This window comes from Dermacentor silvarum, unplaced genomic scaffold (assembly GCF_013339745.2).
Source record: "Dermacentor silvarum isolate Dsil-2018 unplaced genomic scaffold, BIME_Dsil_1.4 Seq327, whole genome shotgun sequence".
In the NCBI taxonomy this organism is placed as follows: Eukaryota; Metazoa; Arthropoda; class Arachnida; order Ixodida; family Ixodidae; genus Dermacentor; species Dermacentor silvarum.
Genome location: NW_023606057.1, coordinates 93,308 through 115,544, shown reverse-complemented (window position 1 = coordinate 115,544; position 22,237 = coordinate 93,308). Strand labels below are relative to the sequence as shown.

The window sequence follows — 22,237 nt, the reverse complement described above, 5'->3', positions numbered from 1 at the left end:
CAGTTGCAGTAGAGCGTTCCCCTTATGGATCTTCCAATCCACCGGAGCTTTAGACAATTTGCTTTTGGTAATGCGGAACAGCTAAGCAATTTTTCTCTTTAGTGTCCCTTAGATCCTTTCAATCTTGTTTGGGAGGTCACAATGAACATCTTATCTTCTTGCACAAAATCTATGCACAAACAGCTGTCAACAATGTCATCAGCAGGAAGCGTCACGCGTTCCATCACACGACAGAAAACACTCCTTTATGTAAGGAGGAATGGCACGAACATCTGCTATAATTACGGGTCTGCAGATGACAACGCAACAGCTGTCTCTTGAAGCACAAGTATCCTCTCAATTCGTGCATAGTACCCAGCATCTGTCCGCACAAAGGTTGTATCAGATTTTGAAGGTCTTCTGAATCCAGTGCTGTGGAAAACTTGCTTCTTTTGCACAAACCGCTCATATTCTACAGCATGGGTCGCAGCCACTCCACACCGACTATACACGGCATCCTGCTCTTCGGCACTCAGCACTGTGTTCTTGCCTATGCCCAACAGCGATAGGCCATCCACACGCAAAAAAGTTTTTTACAGGTGCATATCCAAGGAAGCTATTGCACAAACCTTTTTTCTTCAGAAGCTAGAAGTGGACTTGCAAGCACACGCTGTAGCTGCTGGAACATGATGACACGCTCTACAATTTGGTCCGGAAGGCCCTTAGCTGCAGAAATCTGCTGCAGAATGGTGCCATTGCCCCCTTCAAAACGAAGGCAGAATGTGCCCAAAGGGGCCCAGGGACGAGCACAGTTTCCAAGGTGGAGGAGTGCATGGACATATAGAGTCATGAATGCCACACCATATAATGCTTCACACCTTGACACGAAGGTCTTCAGAAGAGACTCTGAAAAGTAAAATAGTTTCAGACCTGGGCATGCCTTAATTTGTTTGTTTTAAATATTTTCAGATAAACAATGCATCAAGCCATACACATGTACTCTCATGCTTCCCGACATGAAACATGCATACAGGGTTTGTGCATAGAACACTGTGTAATGGTTAGAAGGAATACAGTGCTTTCACAAATTTTAAAATGTAGGCCTCGACAGTCCTCGCCACATACAACGACAGCGGAGCGCTTTGTGGCAGCCAACAAGAACTTTCAGCATTAAACAGAAATTTGCTCTGCATTGCTGGGCTAGCAGGTGCATGGCTTCTAAGGGAAAATAAATAGGTGAAACAACAAACATAAGCACAACAGCCAAGACGAGGCTCTACTCAGTTAGCTGTGTGAACATATACAACCACATTAAAAATAGGTTCAGAGTGCTCATGATAAAGCTCTATAACATGAAGACACCATAACAACTATTGTGCATTTTTAGGGAGCAATGACCCGAGATTCGCAAAACCAGTCAGTGGTTTTGCGATTTTTGGTGTCTACAATAATAGCCTTTCCCCCTGTCATCACAGAATACTTCATCGCAGTTAGGACAAGTGCTACAAATAGGAGGAAGCAGGGGCATGTGCAAGTGGCCTGAGCTGGTTAGGCTAGCTAAAGTTTGTAAGTTTTGCTTCACACATCACTTTCATGATCAAGATGCAAAGAGACAGCACCCTAAAGGTAAATCCTTTCATCAAAGATTCTAGTGATTTCATTACTCTTACGTGTGACTAAAATATTTAATGTACTATCAACCAAAAAAATTTATGGACCACGGGATCTCGGAAAACGCTAAATATCCGAGCAGCCTCTAAAAGTATCAAGTAAAATCGTACATCACAATGTTGTATGCACATACCAGCAGAGGCTGAAAATGGGAATACCAGGCTGCGTTTTGAGGCTTCGGAGATATTCAGCTTTTTGTCAGATCCATTGGTCCGTAAACTTTTTTGGTCGGCAGTACAATCTTAGGTGATGCTGACGCTTTGTACACATATGCTTACTTTGTACCAGTCAAGGACTGTACGCACAAGAGTAGAGCAATTTTGTTACAGATTCAGCTGATACATGTCTGCCAATGATCTTATGAGCTCCTTAGAACCTTGTGTTCACTGTTATCACCTTTAACGAAAATGTTTTTACAATGGCATTACTGGCACCAGTTCTTGCATGGCTTCCATCCTGTGTCATACTTTATCATGCGCTGGCAGTGCAAGTTTTCAACTTTTGTGCACACAGACAGTCTTAAAAAGTTCTTAGGTATGCTGACACTTCATTTAGATTAAAAGAATTTCCTTTAACATATTGTCGCAATGCAGAACAGGACAAGCAGGCAAGAGACGATGACGAAGTTGTGTTTTTGCTGCTGGTGCTTCTGCTGCAATGTTCTAGCGTCAGCTGGTGCCTTCAGCATTCGCCTTCCATAAACGACATTTGTGCTTGCTTCCACCTCACAACATTTTGGTGGAGGTGCAGGGTACCAACGTACCAACACGGAGCTCCGCAGCAGTCGCCGCGTGAGCCCTGACACGATGACCAATGGCCAATGCGCCACAAGGACCGACTCCCCTCCCTCGGGTGCCACAGACTGACCTCTGTCATGTTGTCCCAGCCGCAGGAACAGGGAGCTTCAATGCATCGATGGTACGGACATTGAAGACTGGATTTCCTGCTATGAGCGTGTAAGCGAAAATAGTCGGTGGGACGCAACGCTAATGCTAGCGAATGTGATATTCCACCTCCGAGACACAGCGCTACCATGGCACGACAACCACAAACATGACATAACCAGCTGGGATGTCTGCAAGGAGAAGCTTCTACACCTCTTTTTAAAGCCCTTTGGCCATCAGCTGGCAGTGAAGAAGGAGCTATCAACCCATGCTGAAACGTAGACAGAATCTTACGTGGCGTATATTCAAGATGTCCTCGCACTGCTGTAAAGTTGACAAAGACATGAACGAGACGGAAAAAATTGGCCACATCTTGAAGGGAATAGCAGATGACGCATCCAAATCTGCAAGAACTATGACGCGGTAGATGCGATCATCAAAGAGTGCAACAATTTCAAACTGATTAAGGGTCACCGTATTACGCGGCAGTTTAACAGGCTACCAAATTCAGCTTCGACGTCTTTGTGTGAGGACCAGGCACATTAACCTCATCTGTCTGAATACGAAAACTTGATGCGGTTAATTCATCGTGAAGCTCAAAGTCATGGCTCCAGCCGTTCCTCGTCAGCATTGCCAAGACAATGCATGTTCTGTCTCGCTTATACAGGCCATTGTCAAACAAGACATGACAAATTGAGGCCTCCAGTCTCTCTGCCCCATTCGTGATGCCACTGTTATTCAAGACCGCCCCCCCCCCACCTACTTCATCCTAGTTTTCAGCATTTCCAACTCGCCGTCGTAACCCGGCTGACTGGAGAACACCGGACGATAGGCCGATTTGTTTCAATTGCTTGCGTGTTGGACATATCCCTGGTTATTGCCATAGTCGTTGGTCATCCCCCTGTAGGTGGAGCTTCCCGTCCAACCGTTCAGATCCAGATTCTCGCCATTTCTCTAAGTCTTCCGACTATGAATACTGACAACATACCACCAACCTTCCGTACCAGCCAGTCACCATCGCCCTTAAGTCGTCGGTCTCGTTCGCCGCAGGCCCGCCGCTTTTTTTCCCCTGCATTCGTGCCACTGGTAAACTAGTCGGTGCAGCTCCTGAAGGTAACGCTGCATCAACGACCCGGCCTGGAAATCCTGATAACTTTGCCTACCCGTGGAAGTACACTAGACGTTGAGGTGGATGGATTCCCAGTCAAGTCCCTCGTCGACACCGGTGCGCAGATGTCTGTAATGAGTGCCACCCTTCGCAAGACTCAGAAGGGTCCTCATTCCTGTTGCACCGTGCACAGTACACGTTGCTGATGACAGTATGCCACTGGTTGTGGGCATGTGTACAGCACGAGTAACAATTGCCAGCCACCAAACCACCGTACGTCTTATTTATTGTGTTAGAGCACTGTCCACATGACCTGATTTTGGGGCTCGACTTTCTTTCGACCCATTCTGCCCTAACAGACTGCACTATCGGTGTCGTGCAGTTGGACCTTCCTTCCAACAGCAACTTTGTTTCTGATGCACATAGCCCGTCCCTGTATGCTGCCGAATTCGGCCGGTTGCCACCTCAAGCAGCTTCTATATACTGTACTTTTTTAACACTCGAGCACATGTTCCTGATGACAACCACATCATCTCTCCCCTTGTCGACATTATTCTGCAGCATGGCATCGTGCTCCCAAATACCGTTGTCACCATTGTAGATAATTCTACTTGGCTTCCTGTTCTGAACTTTGGATGTGTTGCACATGTTCTTTCCGGTAACATGACAGTGGCTCGTCTGACCCCTGTGCACAAGTGCCACATATCTCTGTTCCCGCCCGCTATTTCTGCTACTGTAAGTTCTATTGTCAAGTGCTCCAGTTCGGCTTCGTCATCCTACCATGACGTCGATAAGATGATCACTACCGACCTCTCTCCAGCTCAAACTGAAGACCTTAGGCACATACTGTTCAGTTACCGCAATATTTTTTATTTCGATGACTGCCCGCTCAGCCAGACAGCCGTCGTCACTCATCGGATTTACACCAGAAACACAAGTCCCGTCCATCACCGCCCCTACCGTGTGTCTGCTGCAGAGCGCAGCACCATTCAAAGCAAAGTCGCAAAGACGCTGAAGAACAACATCATTGAGCCTTCCGCTAGCCCGTGGGCCTCATCAGTCATCCTGCATGGTCACGAAAAAAGACAACACCTGGAGATTTTGTGTTGACTATTGCCATTTCAACAAGATCACCAAAAAGGACATGTATCCACTGCCTCATATCGATGATGCACTTGATTGCCTACATGGGCCAAAATATTTTTTGAGTAACCTCCGCTCAGGCAGATCGCTGTTGATGAGAACTGCGAGAAGACAGCATTTATTACGCCTGATGAACTTTTTCAATTCAGAGTCATGCCCTTCGGGCTTTTTGCAATGCTCCAGCAACATTCGAAAGAATGATGGACACTCTTCTCCGAGGCTTGAAGTGGACAATCTGTCTGTGTTATCTCGATGACGTAATCAGTTTTGCTCCAACATTTGAAACCCAATTTAAATGTCTCGCGACTTTCCTTGCTGTGTTTCAAAACAAATTTTAACCATTTTAAACACGGAACTAGCTTTTATTTACAAGTGAGCTAGTTCCACAATAACTTCGGCAATTATTGGACAAGCAACCTGAAGCTATCCTGAGAACATGTTTGCTTTTGTCACCAAACGAGGGCTAAGAAAGGTCTACTACAATATGATGGATGCACACTGCAACACAACTCTGCATATGAAGTCTTTGCTGTTGAGACTGCCTTCCATGAGGCAGGGCAGTTTTATTAACCAAGAAAATAGGTTGGTTGCAGGAGGCTTCCTCTACTTAGTTTGATCACAGTTGCTGAGGATATCCCAAAGAATGCAATGCATAGGAGCAGAATCAAAACCATTGTTGTCACAAAGAACAACAAAGCCTAGGGTGGTCTGTATATACATAAGCTGCAAAAGGCAGAATATTGCTACACGCGTGCTGTATTTGGTTGTTTCAACAAGGTGCGCGGCCGCCATCACACGAGACAAGAGGAGGAAGAATGAACTGGGCTCGCGCTGTGAATCACACCGGTCAGCCCTGCAACCGCTGTTGTAAACATATCCTGTAAATAGTTGCTCGTCTAATTGACTCGTCCTTCGCGTAACAATATATACAGAATGCTGGTAGTTTCTTGTAGCCTCTATGAGACTTGCACACCCCTGTCCCTTGATTTCAGGCAGTCAAAAAAATGACTCCAGGAAGAAGCAAACATCTACGCAGTGTGCCATGGGACACACACAAAATTCAGGAAAGACATTCAGCCAGTCTTGTGCAGGGGAGAAATAAAGTGTTCATCAGAAATAAAGTAGGTACACGTTTACCAACGCACCCTTGTCTGGCACCTCAGAGTCAAACTCTTGAGAAATTAAGATACTAACACAGAATGGGACAGTAAGGAAACTCGCACAGGTGTACTTGCACAAAGAAGGCCACTAGCTGCCTTAATGACCGTTCGATTTCTTTGCACCTTGCAGAAAAAAATAATGTGGCATTATGCACACCATGTGTCATTTTAATGCCCGTTTTGCCTATGTGTAAGAAGGCTTACTTCATCAGGTACCTGTACATGTTCACTCCGCTAACTCTGAATAAAGCGGTGGCTAGCACGTTTTATCTTATCTGCCACGCTCATCTTCCAGATCCCTGCTATGTGGACACGCTTTTGGCCATACGAGCGCTACAAAATTCAACAGGTCAGCTCACTGCGGTACAAATGGTGGACTAATAGTCTGTGTACAGCATGGAGTATCTGCAAGCATTACCATAAGCTCGCATAGGGTTTTGACTTCAAATTTGGCTTGCATGCTTGCGCTAGCTGGCACTTCTTTCTGAACCTTACCGGCTTTGTCAATTTCAAGAACGGTGAGTTCCTCTTGAAGCAGGATATATATACCCTCACAAAGCTTAGAAAGGTGCCTCCAGTACTCTTGATGCAGAATGTCGTTAAGGCAAGGCAGAGCATAGAAAAGGAGCCAGTTTCTCCATTCAGATGCCTTCCAATGGCTTCTTTCTTGAACGGACCGTGGCAGCCTTGTAATGCAGTGAGGTGGCTTGATGGACAACAGCCGTGCATCTATTCGGGAAAGTGCTGATGGTGCACCTATAAAAGACAATGCCACCCAACTTAATATATTTTTATCAGAAGTGCTAGTGTGGATGTTAAAGCTAAGCAGCAGCGTAGCCAGAATTTATATATACATATATCTTTTCTTTGAGGGTGGGGCTCCAACTTGATTGGAGATGGGGAGGAAGGGGATCTGAGCAGGCCCCATACTAAACCAGATTTTTTTTTATGGGGAGGGGGGGTGTGCCACCCTCTGGCTATGGCTCTGAAAGTAAGCAACTGTGATGGCATTTTAGGTTGTTCTATTCTTTTGAAAGTTTTCTACAGGAGTTGCATGTAAAAGCGAACATGACAGTCCAGATTGAGTGGATATTTAACAAGGTAGAGTGACACACACGTGATGATACACTAACCATTGCCACTTTCTGGAAGAGAAAAGCGTGAATGCAGGCAAGTGCAAGAAAACTAGGAAAGCAACTTGATTAGGAATATTATTATTCTTTGATTTGTAAACATATACACATATACACACGAGAAGGGAAGCGCAGTCGAGGACGGCAAAAAACCAGGTGGGAAGATTAAGTTAGAAAATTCACAGGCACAAGTTGGAGTACATTAGCGCAAGACAGGGGTAATTGCAGATCGCAGGGAGAGGCCTTCGTCCTGCAGTGGACATAAAATATAGGCTGATGATGATGATGACACAGGAAAGAGAAAGCGAGGAGCTAGGCTGGGAACTGTCACCAGTAGGGGCACCACGCCTGCCTACTCTTCAGAAAGGAGAAAAACAGAAATGAAAGATAGGAAAGAGAGGAGGAAAGAAAGGAATAAAAGTCCACGAAATGAAAGCTTAGCTGTGCCACAGCTTGAGAGTATGCGACGCTGCTGATGCTATGCTTTATAAACACTGTACCCATAGCAACAGATGCATGCAAAGGCAATGTAGACAGTGATGCCACATGTCAAAGAAATGCTGACAGCCAGGACTAGTGCACTTATACGCACTAAAAATATCCAGTGAAAAGACACTTAAGGAGTATCCATGACAATTATAAACAAGGTACAGAAGCATCAAACTGATGATGCAAAGTCCCATGGCCAGGCGATTTCAATTGGTGATTTTGTTTGCTGCGTGAATCCACCTTTATCTACAAGTCAAGCATCTTGTAATTACGCTGTGTAATCAAAATATTATAAAATGAATGGGAACACAAAGAGTTACATTACCAGAATAGAAGCGCTGGTCAGAGTTTGAACTTGCTAGGATTGTTTCTGTCAACTGCTTTGCAACACCTTGTAGGACACAGTGCATATACTCAACGCTGTATCCGTTTACAAGGTCCAGACCTGAATGACAGATGTACCTGGGTAAGTATACATACACCATTAAGTCTCACTATTACAGTTACTATGAGCAACGTACAAGCACATTGGCAAAGCCACTCTCCCAGGCTGGATAGCGATGCTGATTGGCACCGTGTTTCCTACTTAAACATAAAGGGTGCCACGGTTTTTCTTCCAACATCACCTCTCTTCCAGGGGCTTAGGGCAAGCTGTCTCATGAAAAATGATCAAACAGAATGGCAGCCACCTTTTCTGCGAGCCAAGTACCATTTAGATTTACTTGAAAATAAAAACCTGGCCGTCGCCTCAGAATGTTTGGTTTATTTCCCTTGATGAGTCATTGCACAAATTTCTCCATTACCATTCTATGCTGACATCTGCCTTTTCTTTCTGCATCAGAATCGCAATATAAACATGACTGCTAACTTGCAGATTCTAATCTGCAAAAATTTACCGCACAAAAGGAGGCCGTCCTTTCAGATAGTTTTCATGAGGCCAAGATTTTCCATACCACAATGAAGCCTTCTTATGTATCAAAACTGCTTCAAATATTTCCTGGGCACTCTGCTCACAATATTTCATGCAATCAAGGCACCCGTTGAAATCTGAGGCATATTCTTGGACAATCACTTCCGGAAATATCACCTTCAGTACACCCTGATTGGCTCTTTAATTAATACTGCTCGAGTCATTCAACTTGCTATGAACTAAATGAGGCGAAAGCAATGGAATTGTCAAAAGTGATCATCCGAGAATAAGTTTCCAGGATGACACTTGCACTAGCTACAATGGATGGCAAGATTACTACCTATCTAGCCCTTGAAAGAAGTGACATGTTCTGTCGGGTATTCTTTTGTACAAGTGCCCACTTGATCAAGTAGAAAACTGCTGTGACATACAAGATACTTTTATGCATGCTTTTTCTCGCATATTTTGGTTACACCTTCTTTCTTGCTTCCACACAAAAAGGAGCAACTTGAACTCATGTTGCCTTTTTTTAGCGTGGTGTAGAATGATTGCATGATGAAACTGTGCGGTGGAGATGATTTTTTGGGGGCAGGGTAGAATGTTTGTGCAATCAAATTGAGGCAGTGATGATTAGGGCTGGGCATAGTCATTAGTACACAATCTGTGTCATTAACTAACAAACTGTTTTTGCTGAGCTGGTGATAAGCTTTTTTGAGTGTGTCCACAGTAGGCACTTGTTCGAAAAAAAAAAAGCTCCCTGTCATGTTGGTTTACATCCTCTAGCATCAAAACTTCAGTGATTGTATGGTTGTTTTTGCACATGCGCTGAAGTACACTGGGGGTGAACAGCTTCCTTTTGACTTCAGTTGTAAGCTAGTGCTCTTGCTGTCTGTGTCTTTCTTTTTGTCCTGTGTGTTTCGCACTTTCATGATTTCACAATTTCAAGTCTGCTTTTCGTGAAACTGTTGTCAGGTGAACAGCTTTTAACAAATAGCTATGCTGTGCACACATATCTTAACTTCTGCCATGACCCTACCAAAACCTAATACATGGCCCCTAAAATTGCCATACGCAAAGTCAATTGGGAAGATTTAAATATAATAAATTTAAATATATTGGCTTCTAGCATTTATCACACATGATGCGATGTCTGCCACCGCCATGCATTGTTTGCAGAGAAAATTATTAGTTCGTCTCGAATCACATATTTCTGATAATTGAAGACGATTATAGTTATGGTACAATGCTAATTAATAACAGACACAAAGAACAAAATGGACAAGGGCTAATGTACCATAATTATAATGTAAAGCGAGCTAGCCCAACAGTGAGTCCTCCTGTTGAAAAGAATTGTCACTAAAACTCGTGGCACGTGGTTTATTATGGACACATGTACAGCAGTGAATTATTTGTACTGCCCAAAGCGTAGAAGTAGCAAAGCTGTGAAGCCAGGGCCAGTATCTTGTAGCGATGCCTTTCCAATGCTAATGCCTTTTCGTGCTTGGTCAATGGTCAGAGCAACCGTCCGCTCACGTTATCAACGGCATCAGCCGGCCGTGAGCGGTGGATGATAAGACTAGTATAGAGTACATCGCTACAAAATACTGCCCAGGAATCTATACCAGGGTCACACACGCACTTCTAAGGGCATCAAACAGACAGTCTTTCGACATATCGGCGAATTGGGTGCTGCTATACGGGCAGATTCAATGGTCATCAAGTCAGAAGTGGATCAAGTTCACATGGTTCCATGAAACACCCTTGAAATCTTGAAGGCCTTCTAGTGGCAGTTGCACCCTCTCTAGCAGCATTATCAAATCAACATGAAAAAGAAATATCTGGTACAAAAACATTCTCCAAAAACTATCAGGGTAAGCTGCAAGTGTCAAGTTAAAGACAATTTATATATGCAATGATGATACTATAAATTATAGCTTTTTTTGTTTTGTTTTTCGTGCAGCTTCATTGTGACAACCTAAAGCACGTGCCACTCGTCCGTAAGGTGAAACTCTTGATAACACTTGAGAAGTGCTGTGTGACAGCATCACAACTCCATTCAAGTTCGACAAAGGCTGGCAGTTTCGTTGAGACATGTCCATGTGACACAGTTATTACTACAATTAGGTAAAAACAATAGAGCATCAATGCTGCTTACTTACCTTTCAAGTTCATCAAGGCTGACGGCCCCTTTAAGCCTTGATGGTGTCTCTAAACCTGGTTGCCAGATGCATCTCACTCTTGACACGGTCTGAAGTTCTTTGTTCCACCGGAGACACCATTGTGTAGCGCATGCTCCCTAATGCATATAAAAGAGCGCAACAATTACATAGGTTAATGTAACAAAGTAAAATTTTGACACTTGCACCTAGAAGATACATCAGCATATGTTTACATTGTACCATACATTCTATGTGAAATACCAATATTTTACAAACTGTATGTGTGTATAAACATACCCTATGTGTTATATGCTGCAAGAAAATCTTTCAAATTAAAAAAATATATATACGTACATATTAAATAAATTTTGCAGAGACTGATAGAAATATAAGATATTTTACTTACCTTCTCGGTGTTCTCCTGGAATCAGGCACCATGGACAACCAAAATATCCATTGAAAGTCACCATGTTCTGCACAGCCGCCCTTGCAGGTGCATCAACAGAGACACACAATACATAAGGCTTTGACACATGAATGTCTCCTTTATAAGTCCACTTCACCACCCCTGTGCTGTTTACTTCATTCACAAACTGCTCAAGGAACAGTTGCATTTCTGGGTGCTTTCTACCGAACCAGAGCCCTGCGAGAACTGGGTGCTTAAATCGCAAATGCGGTGGCAGTTCATTAACTATAAATTGCAGGGGCCACACTGACGTCTTCGAAGATTTCCATACAGGGCTCCCATCAGTATTTACTGTCAATGTCAAGTCATCAGGGCGAAGGTTCTGTTCTTCTCTCAGTCTGCTGTAGCATTGGCCTCTCGTAATATCAGTAATTGTTGATGATGGCTGCTGAAGTGCTTCAAGACTTTCATGTAGTTCTTCTTTGGTCCGTTCAATCATAAGACTGAGTTGCGTTGCAAGGTTAAGAATGAAGAAGAAGGACCCTTCATTTTTTAATGACTGGGTTGTTTTGACGCTGCGACAGCTGCTGCACTCTGCAGAATTGCCATGTGTTCGCATGATGCGTTTGCATGGTTCACAGTAAAAGTGATGCTGCACAACATCCTGCATGTCTTTCGCCCAGAGCTTCCGAAAAGTGAATTTGCTCTGAGGCAAGGCATTTGTGCCCACAAGAAAGTTTATTAGCTTTGCTAGGTCGCCCAGTGCTGTCCACGTCAATCCATGCGAAACCGCAAACGACATTACTGCTGCTATTGCGGCCGCCTTCGTTACATCTGAGTTAGGCAATCTTTCGCCGCCGTACTGCGCAAACCAGGACGGCAACGTGTCATCATCAAATGAATTGTTGGTATCGTATTCGTTGTTACCGTCAGAGCTGTCCCCATTTTCGGAAGTGCCACTTGCACTTCCTGAGCTGCTCCTCTCGTCGGGTTCTTCATCACTGTGAAGTATGAAGCTGTCGCTGCCGTTGTGGTCCGAAGAAATTTCATTGTTGTCTTCGTCATTTGTCCCACCTTGCGATGTGTCAGGCGAAGCCTCTGTCACGCTTTCCGAATGAGCACTAGAGCCGACGCTCGGAGAATGTGCTAGTGAGGTTGCCGATGCGATGGCGACGGCGTGCGCTTTTTCATGCCTATACAAAGTAGAGTTGGGCACGTCGAAGTAGCCATCTCTGTCTAAGTATACCTTGCGCCGCTTTTTAGCGGAATTCTCTGTCATCACTTCCTTTTAGTGCACGCTAAGCTGAGGGTAAACACCGAACGAACACACAGTAAACACCGGACTAACTGACTGTAGTCACGTTGCGTTCTCTCTGTTGGAGCGTAGTAGATTGGGGGAGTGGGGTCCAGCGGACGCCTTGGCAAGTGCCGAGGGTGATGCACAAAACGTTGAAATTGCGGCAGCGCTGCCATCGCCTTATTCTAAAGCTCCAGCCAATAAACGGTGACTCCGGCTGTTTCGGCAGCGCCCATTGGCTGAAGTGAGCTCACGGGCAGAGCTGTCGTCTGCTCGACGCATCATCGTTGTTGCGCCGCTTGCATCGTTGCCGTCGCTCTTTCTCCATTTAGTTGACCACAGGTAGTTGGGGAATAAAAATCACTATTTGCACCACCGAGTATCAAACCAGATGCAGCAAAGCGAAACGAATGTCAAAGCTCCACGCAGTAATTGCGGTAGGATCTCCGACGCGACAAGCGTCCGGCCGGCGCGCGGCGCCTCTAACTCCGAATAAGGCGATGGTGGCGCCACCAACTTTTCAATAAAAAAGCCTCAGCGGGCGTTCGCGTTGTACCCACTCAGCCACCTTCCTCATCTATTACACTCTACCTCTGCGGAAAGAAGCCGCGTTAAGACCACTAGACCGCCAGACAACCAAGAAAGTGATTATAGATAGATATACAAGCACTCTTTCTGAAATAGAAGGGCAATGAGTGCCGCTAAGTGTATTTGTACATTTTTTTTAGCACTTTAACCACGGTTCGTGTTTTGTTTGTACCTGATAGTAAATTATTTCCTAATAATCTATTTGCACCACAAATGCTATAACCGCACATTTATTAGCCTTTCTTATGCTGTAGAGTTTAAGCAGAATGACAGTGACGAAGTGACGGCATGCGCGTGTCAGGTTGAGGCGGTGCGGCTGGGAAATGCAGGAAATTTACATTTTACAAGAGGTATGATGCTCATGCAATGGACCAAACTTTGGCGAAATTGCAATTTACCAGCGATGATATGTCCTATGACATTTGCATGCTACGAATTAATTACAAATGTGATGTTTTCGTCATATGTGCGGAGGAGATTTCGAGCTTGGGTCATGGTCGCTCAGCTTTTGTTATCTTAGCAAAATTTGTCCTGGGGAAGATGTACAACGACGACAATCTGCGCCAAAAGCTCACTAGTTAACATGTTCATTAACATGCCGGTCCGCAGCGTATGCCGTGTAACCAAGGAGGCGATGCCCATCCTTACAGAAACCTCGCGCTACAGGTGAAAAGTCGTCATTGGTGGATTGAGTTGGTGATATGAATATAAACCGTGCTTCAGCGATTCAGCGATTCCACGTACCATATTCCACCTTCAGCGATTCCACGTACCATATTATACCGGTGTCACATCGCCACTTTCGATCGCGATCGAGCTCGATTTGGACCGAAACTTTCGACTGCGATTGGCCCTCCTCCGAAAATTGAGCAATGTAGCCAATCGCGACCGACGCTTGATTGCAATCAATAGAGCGCCTGTTACAACCGTAATAGGACTGTGTGTATTTTAACATCACTGTTTTAAGGGATGCTTCAGCATGCATGACCGATTTTCGCCAGCATGGCCTGCACGGTAGGAGATATAGTGCGCATTAAATCAGTGTCTGAGCACTTCCTAATTCGTCAGTGCGGTCAGTGCGTCAAGGGCAAAAAACAACAAAGTGGGGAAATATGAAGCGTGCGTGCGAGCGCGCGAGCGCGCGCGTGTGTAACAACAACAACAACAACAAAAAAAAAAAACTGTCAGCCGGCCCTTCCATTGGGGTGGAGATGGAAGACCAGCGAATCTGTGCTATGGTACGTGGGTATTATGCATTTCCAATTATGGCTATTAAGATATGATGGTGTAATTGGTTATTTGAAGTATTAAAAAATGAGAAATATACATGATCCGGTGGTTTTCATTTATTTAGTGACCACAGGGACCATGGCCTTATGGTCGCTACGGTACACTGCCGTAGGGTGTACGGCAAAGGTTGGCACGTTCTTCATAAACACGTCCCCAACGCCGCGCGCGTTCGGTGCGAACGCGGGCAAAACGCGCGCCGCCGTCCGACAACAGTTCTGCGCGCTGCTGGTGCTGCTACATGTCCAAGTGTATACAGCTCCTCAGAATTTCGAGAATGACAACCCATAACAAAAAGTCATGAAACGAAACACCGGCAGCGCATGCCTTTTATGTTAAATCTTCTCAGACTGAAATATTAAAAGTGCGAAACAAAAAATGCCCGAGCCAATGAGAGTTTTTTTTTTTTTTTTCTACACGCGGAAACGACCATCGGAGACTGAGCCCATAACAGCTTCTCTGTAAAAATATCAGCATTTTCGCCCGAAGGGCACCTCGGACCAGCAGCGCACCCAGGATCTCTGCCAGGATCGGGGGCAAGCACTTTGCAAAATATGCAATTTCCTTGCTTTAGCCAGAGGAATCCAACAGCAAATAAATACCTAATAATTCTACTAATAATGACACCAAGGATGATGACGATGTTTATTTCGTCAGCGTTTTACTCAAAGTCTTGAAAGAGTTTGATAGGGCCATGAAACCGGTTAGCAGAGCAGTGAACATGGTCATCCGTTAAAGCTCTTACCAAATGGTCGTGGCCACAGGGGGGTGGGGGGGGGGGAGTGATAGAACACCCTTTCCCCTTCCCCCCGTCGGTGCGGCACTGCCTCGGACGATCTACGCGCAGGTGCGCGCCAAGTTGGCGCGGACCCGACCACGTGCCGGCCCGCGCGAATATCGATGAGACGTCATGCCCATTGTTTAATGTTAATTTATTGTTGCCTTAATTGGACAAAAGGGATGACACAAAAAAGTCCGGTTTGCTTCCCATGAGGTAATTGAGAAAATTATTTAAGAGATACAGGAAGGTAAGAAGATATTAGTAGCAATTGCTACTAATATCTTCTTACCTTTCTGTATCTGTTAAATAATTTTCGCCGATTACTGTTTTAAAACAGTAATCGGCGCACTTTCGTAAGCGGCACATCTTAACAGACAGGACAGAAGACAAATCAAACGATTGCATGCATGTGCGGCGTTATAACGAGCCAGTAGCGCACCCAGGATCTCTGCCAGGGGGGGGTTGACAGTTTGCCAATACCATCTGAACAGCACTAATTTCGATTTATTCACAGGAAATTGTAAAAAAAAATGCGCTTTTTGCGAGTGTGCAGACGATTGCGCATCTTACATCTTAGTTCCAGTACTCAAATGCGTAAAGAAAGAAAAGGGGTTAAACAAAAGGGGGGGTTAAGTCGGCCTCAGGGGGGGGGGGGGTTACAACCCCCGAATCCCCCCCCCGTCGGTGCGCCACTGTAACGAGCTAAACTGACAGCCAAAATCGACTACAAGAGCCTTTCTTACGAAAATATGTGCGCATGATGAAAATGCGCATGCGATCAATAGCCACGTTTATATTGCTATCATATATTAGGAAGCACTGCTTGTATTTGAAGCGTTATATGGTCAATTTACTTATTTATTTGTTAATAATACTGTTTATTTATTATAAAATTAATAATTATTTATGTCCTCATATGCACATGTGGTGTATCCAATGTCAAAATGCACGCGAGCAATTTCATGCAGCGAAGCAAAAATCGTTTAAACATGGCCTCCGAAATCTGGCGGTGCAGGCTAAGGCAAATTTCGGAGATTATTACATGAATTATTATTGTAGCGACAAACACGGACGCAAGCGAAAGACGTGGACGAAAAGTGTTGTTGGTGCTCGCGCTCGCTCTGCTTTGCCGTTTACCGGACCGCTTTCGTGTCGCCCGCGTATTTATATAAATCACGCCCTGAACGTCTGCTTGCATTATTATTATTATTATTATTATTATTATTATTATTATTATTATTATTATTATTATTATTATTATTATTATTTAAGCGAGGACGGAGTAAGGGAAAAGCTACAGCAACGTACATACGCAGGCTGCGTATCAGGCCAAAGGAGGCGTTGGTCAGGCTATGGCGTTGTACACGAAGTAGACAAAGTTGTAGCCACTTTATGGTTGTAGCCGTAGCCGCGTAGGCCATGTGCACGCTGAGTGTTTGTTGAGGTCCAGTTTGTTGGCGTGTGCTCTAGGCTGCCTTATCAGGTATTATGCTGGCCTACGTAAAGTATCGTGATAATTACCGCGCTATATTACCCGCACGGCTCATCAAGTCATTCGAGCCTGCCGACGATGAAGACTTCTCAAAGTCAAAGGAAGTTGAAGCACATTGGAGCAGTGAGGACGGCACTACTGAAGGGTACTACCCAGCCTTTGTGCATGCCCTGGCAGGTAAGTGAGCCTTGCTTCCCGATGTTTATCACACTGCGCAATTTTTGGGTCTTCTGTAGTTTCCGTCGATGCGTGGCTGTCTAAAGCTTTCTTCGTCGACATGACAAGGCGGTTATTTTTACCAGAAATTGTGAAGCTGGCGAAAACCATCGTTGGGCTTCGTAATGGGGCCCTGTGGAAATTTCGTTGGAAAGCGGCAGGGTACCTCACTCTTATGAGATTAGAAAGTACCTGATGTGCCTTAATAATTGCAGTGTTAGCATCGTACCACAGAGCATAAACTTGTTACCTGTGCACTACGGTATTGTGTACTCGCGTTCGTGTTGCGCAAATGTGCGCGTGCGTTGTTAGCATTATCATGTGACCTCCACGGATGGACGTGCACATCTTGAGCCTATTTGTGTTTTCCCCCTGCTTTTCGAAGTGGTGATGCATACGTGGACAGTTAGGCGAAACAGTTGTCCCAGGAAGTTACTAATTTTACACATCCAAGACTTCCGCGTCAATGTACCGGTCCTTAAAGGTTGTTGCAAACGGTCTCAAGAGCTGTTTGCAACAAGCTTGAAAATTATGTAATGTTATTGGCGCGGCTATGCACTACCTCTGGGATTGGCCCAGGAAAGAGGCTTGAGACGCCTGATATGGAAAAGTGGTGGTAAAGTCGCTAAAAAAGGCGGCTTTAATTAATAAGCGTGAATAAAATTGTCCAATGGCAGCATTCAAACGGAAGACCCCTAGCACAATAGCTCGTTTTTACTCAGTCGGCTGATATTCCCTTCAAACTGCCCCTACCGCTACGAGTGTTGCACTTCGTGTAATATTCTAACCTGTTGCTATCTCATTCATTGCTTTGCCCATATGGCAAAGCTGTGACTTTTATTTTTGCATATTTCATTGAATTGCAATTTTCGCCTTGGCATATTTGCTCTCCTCAATCATTCTTTGTCTAGACTGCCTGAGTTCATGGTAGTAGCAGCTAAATATGGCAGAGCCATATCTTCTTGTAAGGAACATTTTGTCTGCTTTGTATCATTTGTGAAAACCGCAATTCAGGCTAATTATTTGGCGGATCTTTGTTGACCTGGTGTGGGTTGCAGGTACAGTCCGAAAGCAAAAGTCTAGAGACCATGTGAGCGGCGTCAAATGTGCATCGTCGAATGTGCATGCCTTCTGACGGCTACACACCTATGTTCGAGAGCACGTACTGTGCACGCCCGCCCTTTTTTACCTGCCAGCCTGCTCGTTCACTCGCCTCAATGCACGTGCACCGGAATGTGGGAGAGTGTTCAAGGTGTCACTTCCGCAGTCGCTGTGGAAGCGCCTGAGTGATGATATCGTGACGAACATACTTCATTTGTACTGGCAGGGATCTAAGCATGCTGCTCTCTACGCCTTGTTTCTAGACACTCTGCGGTGCGGGAAACATGCTTTGCATGCGTCACTTTTTCTGAAATTGAATTATCTGGTAAGCTCAGCCAGCAGCAATTTCTTTTGCACTCTACTTCGGGGAACTTACGCATGATGCAATTATTTGTGGTACTCAATCCAAATATCATGAGCACACACACATGCGTGAAACCACTGAATATCAAGCAGCTGGAGAGAAGAGCCAGGGAAGAGAACGGATAATAATAGCAGAATATTTGTTCTCAGAAACGGAAAAAAAAGAAAAGCATGATGGAAGTGCAAGGCAGTTCACCGCTTTCAATATATGGTCAGATGTCCATCGGTGGGAATCACTTGTGCCACACAGAGTGTCATAACTTACCGCATTGAATTGTGAAAGTTCCCATTAAGGGACCTTTCCAAAGCATCACTGTTTTTTGCTTACCTTGTTTTGTAAATAGGGAATCGATGCCACTGCGTGTGGTGCAAGCGATTGCCGCTGATGGGAGTCTAATCAAGTACTGAAAGCGCTCACCCACCTTGCATCTGTCATGGTCTTTTTTTTTTCAGCTTCCGAGAAAAAATAAACTGCGCTTATTCTCCATTCTCTTCCCTGGTTCTTATCTCCAGCTGCTCGATATTCGGTGGTTTCATGCATGTGTCTGGGCGCATGATATTTGGACCGAGTACCAGAAATGGCATCATGCGTAAGTTCCCTGATGTAGATTGCAAAAGACATCGCTGCTGGCTAAGCTTATCAGATAATTCGATTTCAGAAAAAGTGATGCATTCAAAGCATGTTTTTTGCACTGCAGAGCGACTAGAAGCAAGGTGTGGAGAGTAACATGCCACGATATCATTGCTCGGGCGCTTCCACGGCGACTGCAGAAGTGGCAACTTGCTCTCTCTCCCGTGTTCTGGTGCGCACGCAGTTGAATTGAGCGAACGAGCAGTCTGGCAGGTAAAAAAGGGCATGCGTGCGCAGTACGTGCTCTCAAACTTAAGCGCGCAGCCATCGGAAGGCACAGCGATGCAGTTTCGTCGCTGCTTCCATGCTTTCTATACTTTTGTACTCGACTGTACATAAGCAGCCAGATATCTGGTATTTATGGCAGTACACAAAATAGTATGCCCAGATAGTTGTAGTACGCCTTGGGGCTAATAGCCATTATGTTTCTTGTTGCGAAATCGCTGAAAATATGTGGCCGCTATGTCGAGAGTTGACTTCTCTTGAGGTTCAGAAGACTGCCCTGAATTAATTAGGAGCCTGCCCTGGAAAGCTACAAGGCAGTCAGCTGTAATTTTGTTCTCTTCCTTTCCTGTTATCCTATAAATTTACAACCAACTACAACTTAAATGGTACAATTTAGAGAAAGGGAAATCCGGATGGATTGAGAATGTGGCCGCAGCATAGTTATGCTTCGTTATTCCTGCACCGTTGCTGCTCTTGCAGTGCAGTGTATTCCTAGTGCTTTATAAATTAAGGTTACACTCTGGAAGCTCTTTGATTGTTGTTGCAAAAGCACAGCGATGCAGGTCGTCGGGAAAGTGAGGATGTGCTTCGACGTAACAGTATCATGCAGCACGAGTGGCAACAGTTATATCCACTATAACGATACTGGCAGGTGGAAATGGTAGTACTGCGGTAGGTTATGTAAAACAAGCATTGAAAAAAGTAGTAGTGCAGGCAACCATGCATTATGCGTAGAAAAACGTATGCGAGCACTTTCATACAAAAACGGCTGGCCAACAGCACGCCTCTTACCTACAGGTATGCTTTGACCACACATTTCGTTTTTTGCATTTCATTTGACCTCAGTAGTATAGTACAGTCTGCAAAAAAGAGTTGAAAAATATAATGGCCATCAGCCTCTGTGACTGTTTGGGTAGTCATGTAATTTGGGTGAAAGAAAGGCTGTACAAGCAAATTGTCATGAATATAATGTTGTTCAGCTGATCGCATCGTGATTCTTAATTTTCAATTATTTTGTACATCCGTGTGCCGCTGCAAGCACTTGGTGTTGTTGACTGTAGTTAAATGTGACCAGTGATACTGTACTTACTGCTTTTCTGGTTTTAGACACCCTGGATGCACTGAATGTAAAGTTAAAAAAAATGAGGGAAGCTTTTCCCCGACTAATAAAAGTGCACGAAGAGCTGCCAGGTCCTCGAAAGCTACGGGTGAGTCCTAAGCACTAGTAATTTGAAAGTGTAGTCATTACTTGGCCACTATATATTGATACCACCAGGAGCTTGCATGGTAGTTATGTGGCATTGAGAGTTTGGCAAGATACCAGTGAGGTAATAATTGTGTTTTCAGACACTAAAAAAATTGTGCAGATTCCATTCACTGTGAAAATTCTTGTTATGCGAAGCATTTTGAAGGTACCTGGCTATCCAGTATTGTTTGGAGTTCCGCAAAGGGAGACCAGGTGTACGAGCGTGTTTTTGTAAATTAAGTAGTGTGTGGGGGTAGTTAGCGCATGTGTGTGTGAGGACAGCGGCATGGCGAAGACCATGTTGAAACCGATCATGAGGCAGCAATGTCATGATCGGCCATTGCCGACTGTTTGCCGTGACGTTCCAACATGGCTATTGTTGGGTTTTACATAAAGGTACTGGGTGAACTAAGCGAGAGGTACACTGATTCTGATGTGATCAGTGGCTATGTGTTATATAATCATATGTACTTAAGGCTATGTCATGCAGGGTATGTGAAAATGATGGCATTTTTACTCCAGTGAAAAAATGGTAAAATATTAGTCTCGGCAATGCATGAAGCTTGTACAATGCTACACAATTACGTAGGGTAAGCTGCTACAAAAGTACTGGGAATAGTGGGCCGGTCCCAGAGAAAGTGCAATATAAGAAGGCATCTGAAAGTGCGAGTGGTTACAGGGAAAGAAGACGAGGAAAAGGCTTGGGGTACAGGCGCCGAGTGTTTGAAAGAGCTGGCTGGCTTTGGAACCAGAGAAGCATGCGTGTGATTGTGGCCTAATGGTTAGAACACCAGTCTGCGGTGCTCAATTGTAAAAGTGTGATTCCACCATTGGTCACCCATTTTCTTATTATTTAAGCGAGGCGTGACAAAAGCTTGCATACCTCACTTCTGCAAAGTGCTAAGAATTAGGCAAAGAGGGCTTCACATTCGAATATGCTTATATGATTTAATCTCTAGCTATTTATCCTTGAGGGAGCATTTCATTCCTACTCTGTTACACATCCCGCCTGTGTAGAAGGAGCCAACGCCGAGGGAGGCGAAGAGACAACGGGCAGCAGCCACAGAGGCTCTACATGGCCGAATTTTGGACCAGCACAAGGTATGAAGAGAACATAGAGGACTTTTTTTGGAACCACGTTATGTGGTAAAATGGCCAGAAGCACACTGCTCAGTACAATATAGTAACCTGTCCTGTTATTTTTTGCACTGCTTCAATTTTCAGGCCAGTGAACCACCAAGAGACGACATGGTGGCTGACCTAAAAGCCACCATTGAGAAGCAGGCACGAGACCTGCGCAGAGTAAAAAAAAAATTGAAAGAAGCGAATGAATTAAATAAAAAATTAACAAATGCACTGCTGGAAAATATTGGTGAGTACATAATGCATTTCTTGTACCCTATCACCCTACAACAAGAAATAGTGGCCACTATAATCAAACCTCTAGGAGGATGCACATTAACAAATTACATTCACCTGGCTGGCTTCTCCAGTTTGGTGCTCAATGACTTGTAGTGTTTTTTCCCCCCTATAACCGCTGCAGAGCATGTGCACACTTTCCAATGGCGTCGCACTGCTGGTTCTTCTTTGCAAGGAATAAGGATATGCTCATGCTTAATTTTGAAAAAACCCATTCTGGACAATTAATTCTTTCCTCAAGTACATGTGAATAATGACATATTGTTCCAGCACTACCATCCACACAAAGAATGAAATTACAATGGTTCATATAGATCTTCTTTACTGTGCGCTCCCTTAGCAAAAACCATGATGTTCCACTTGAACGAGAAGGGGAACTGACGGTCCTGATCTTGGTAATGACAACCATAAGAAGCCAACAGGTAATAGAGCCAATGAAAGCATAGGGGACATTCATGCGCAGTAAACACATGCTTTAATACAATGGTCGTACATTCGGTCCCCACCAGTGGCAGTTTGTTTTCTTGTCCGTTTGAATTTTCATTTATT

General features: G+C 44.6%; 1 pseudogene; it reads right to left on the bottom strand.

Annotated features, from left to right (window-relative positions):
- Positions 1-281: 281 nt before the first annotated feature.
- On the bottom strand, positions 282-12,321 carry LOC119434935 (uncharacterized; annotated as a pseudogene).
- Positions 12,322-22,237: the final 9,916 nt, after the last annotated feature.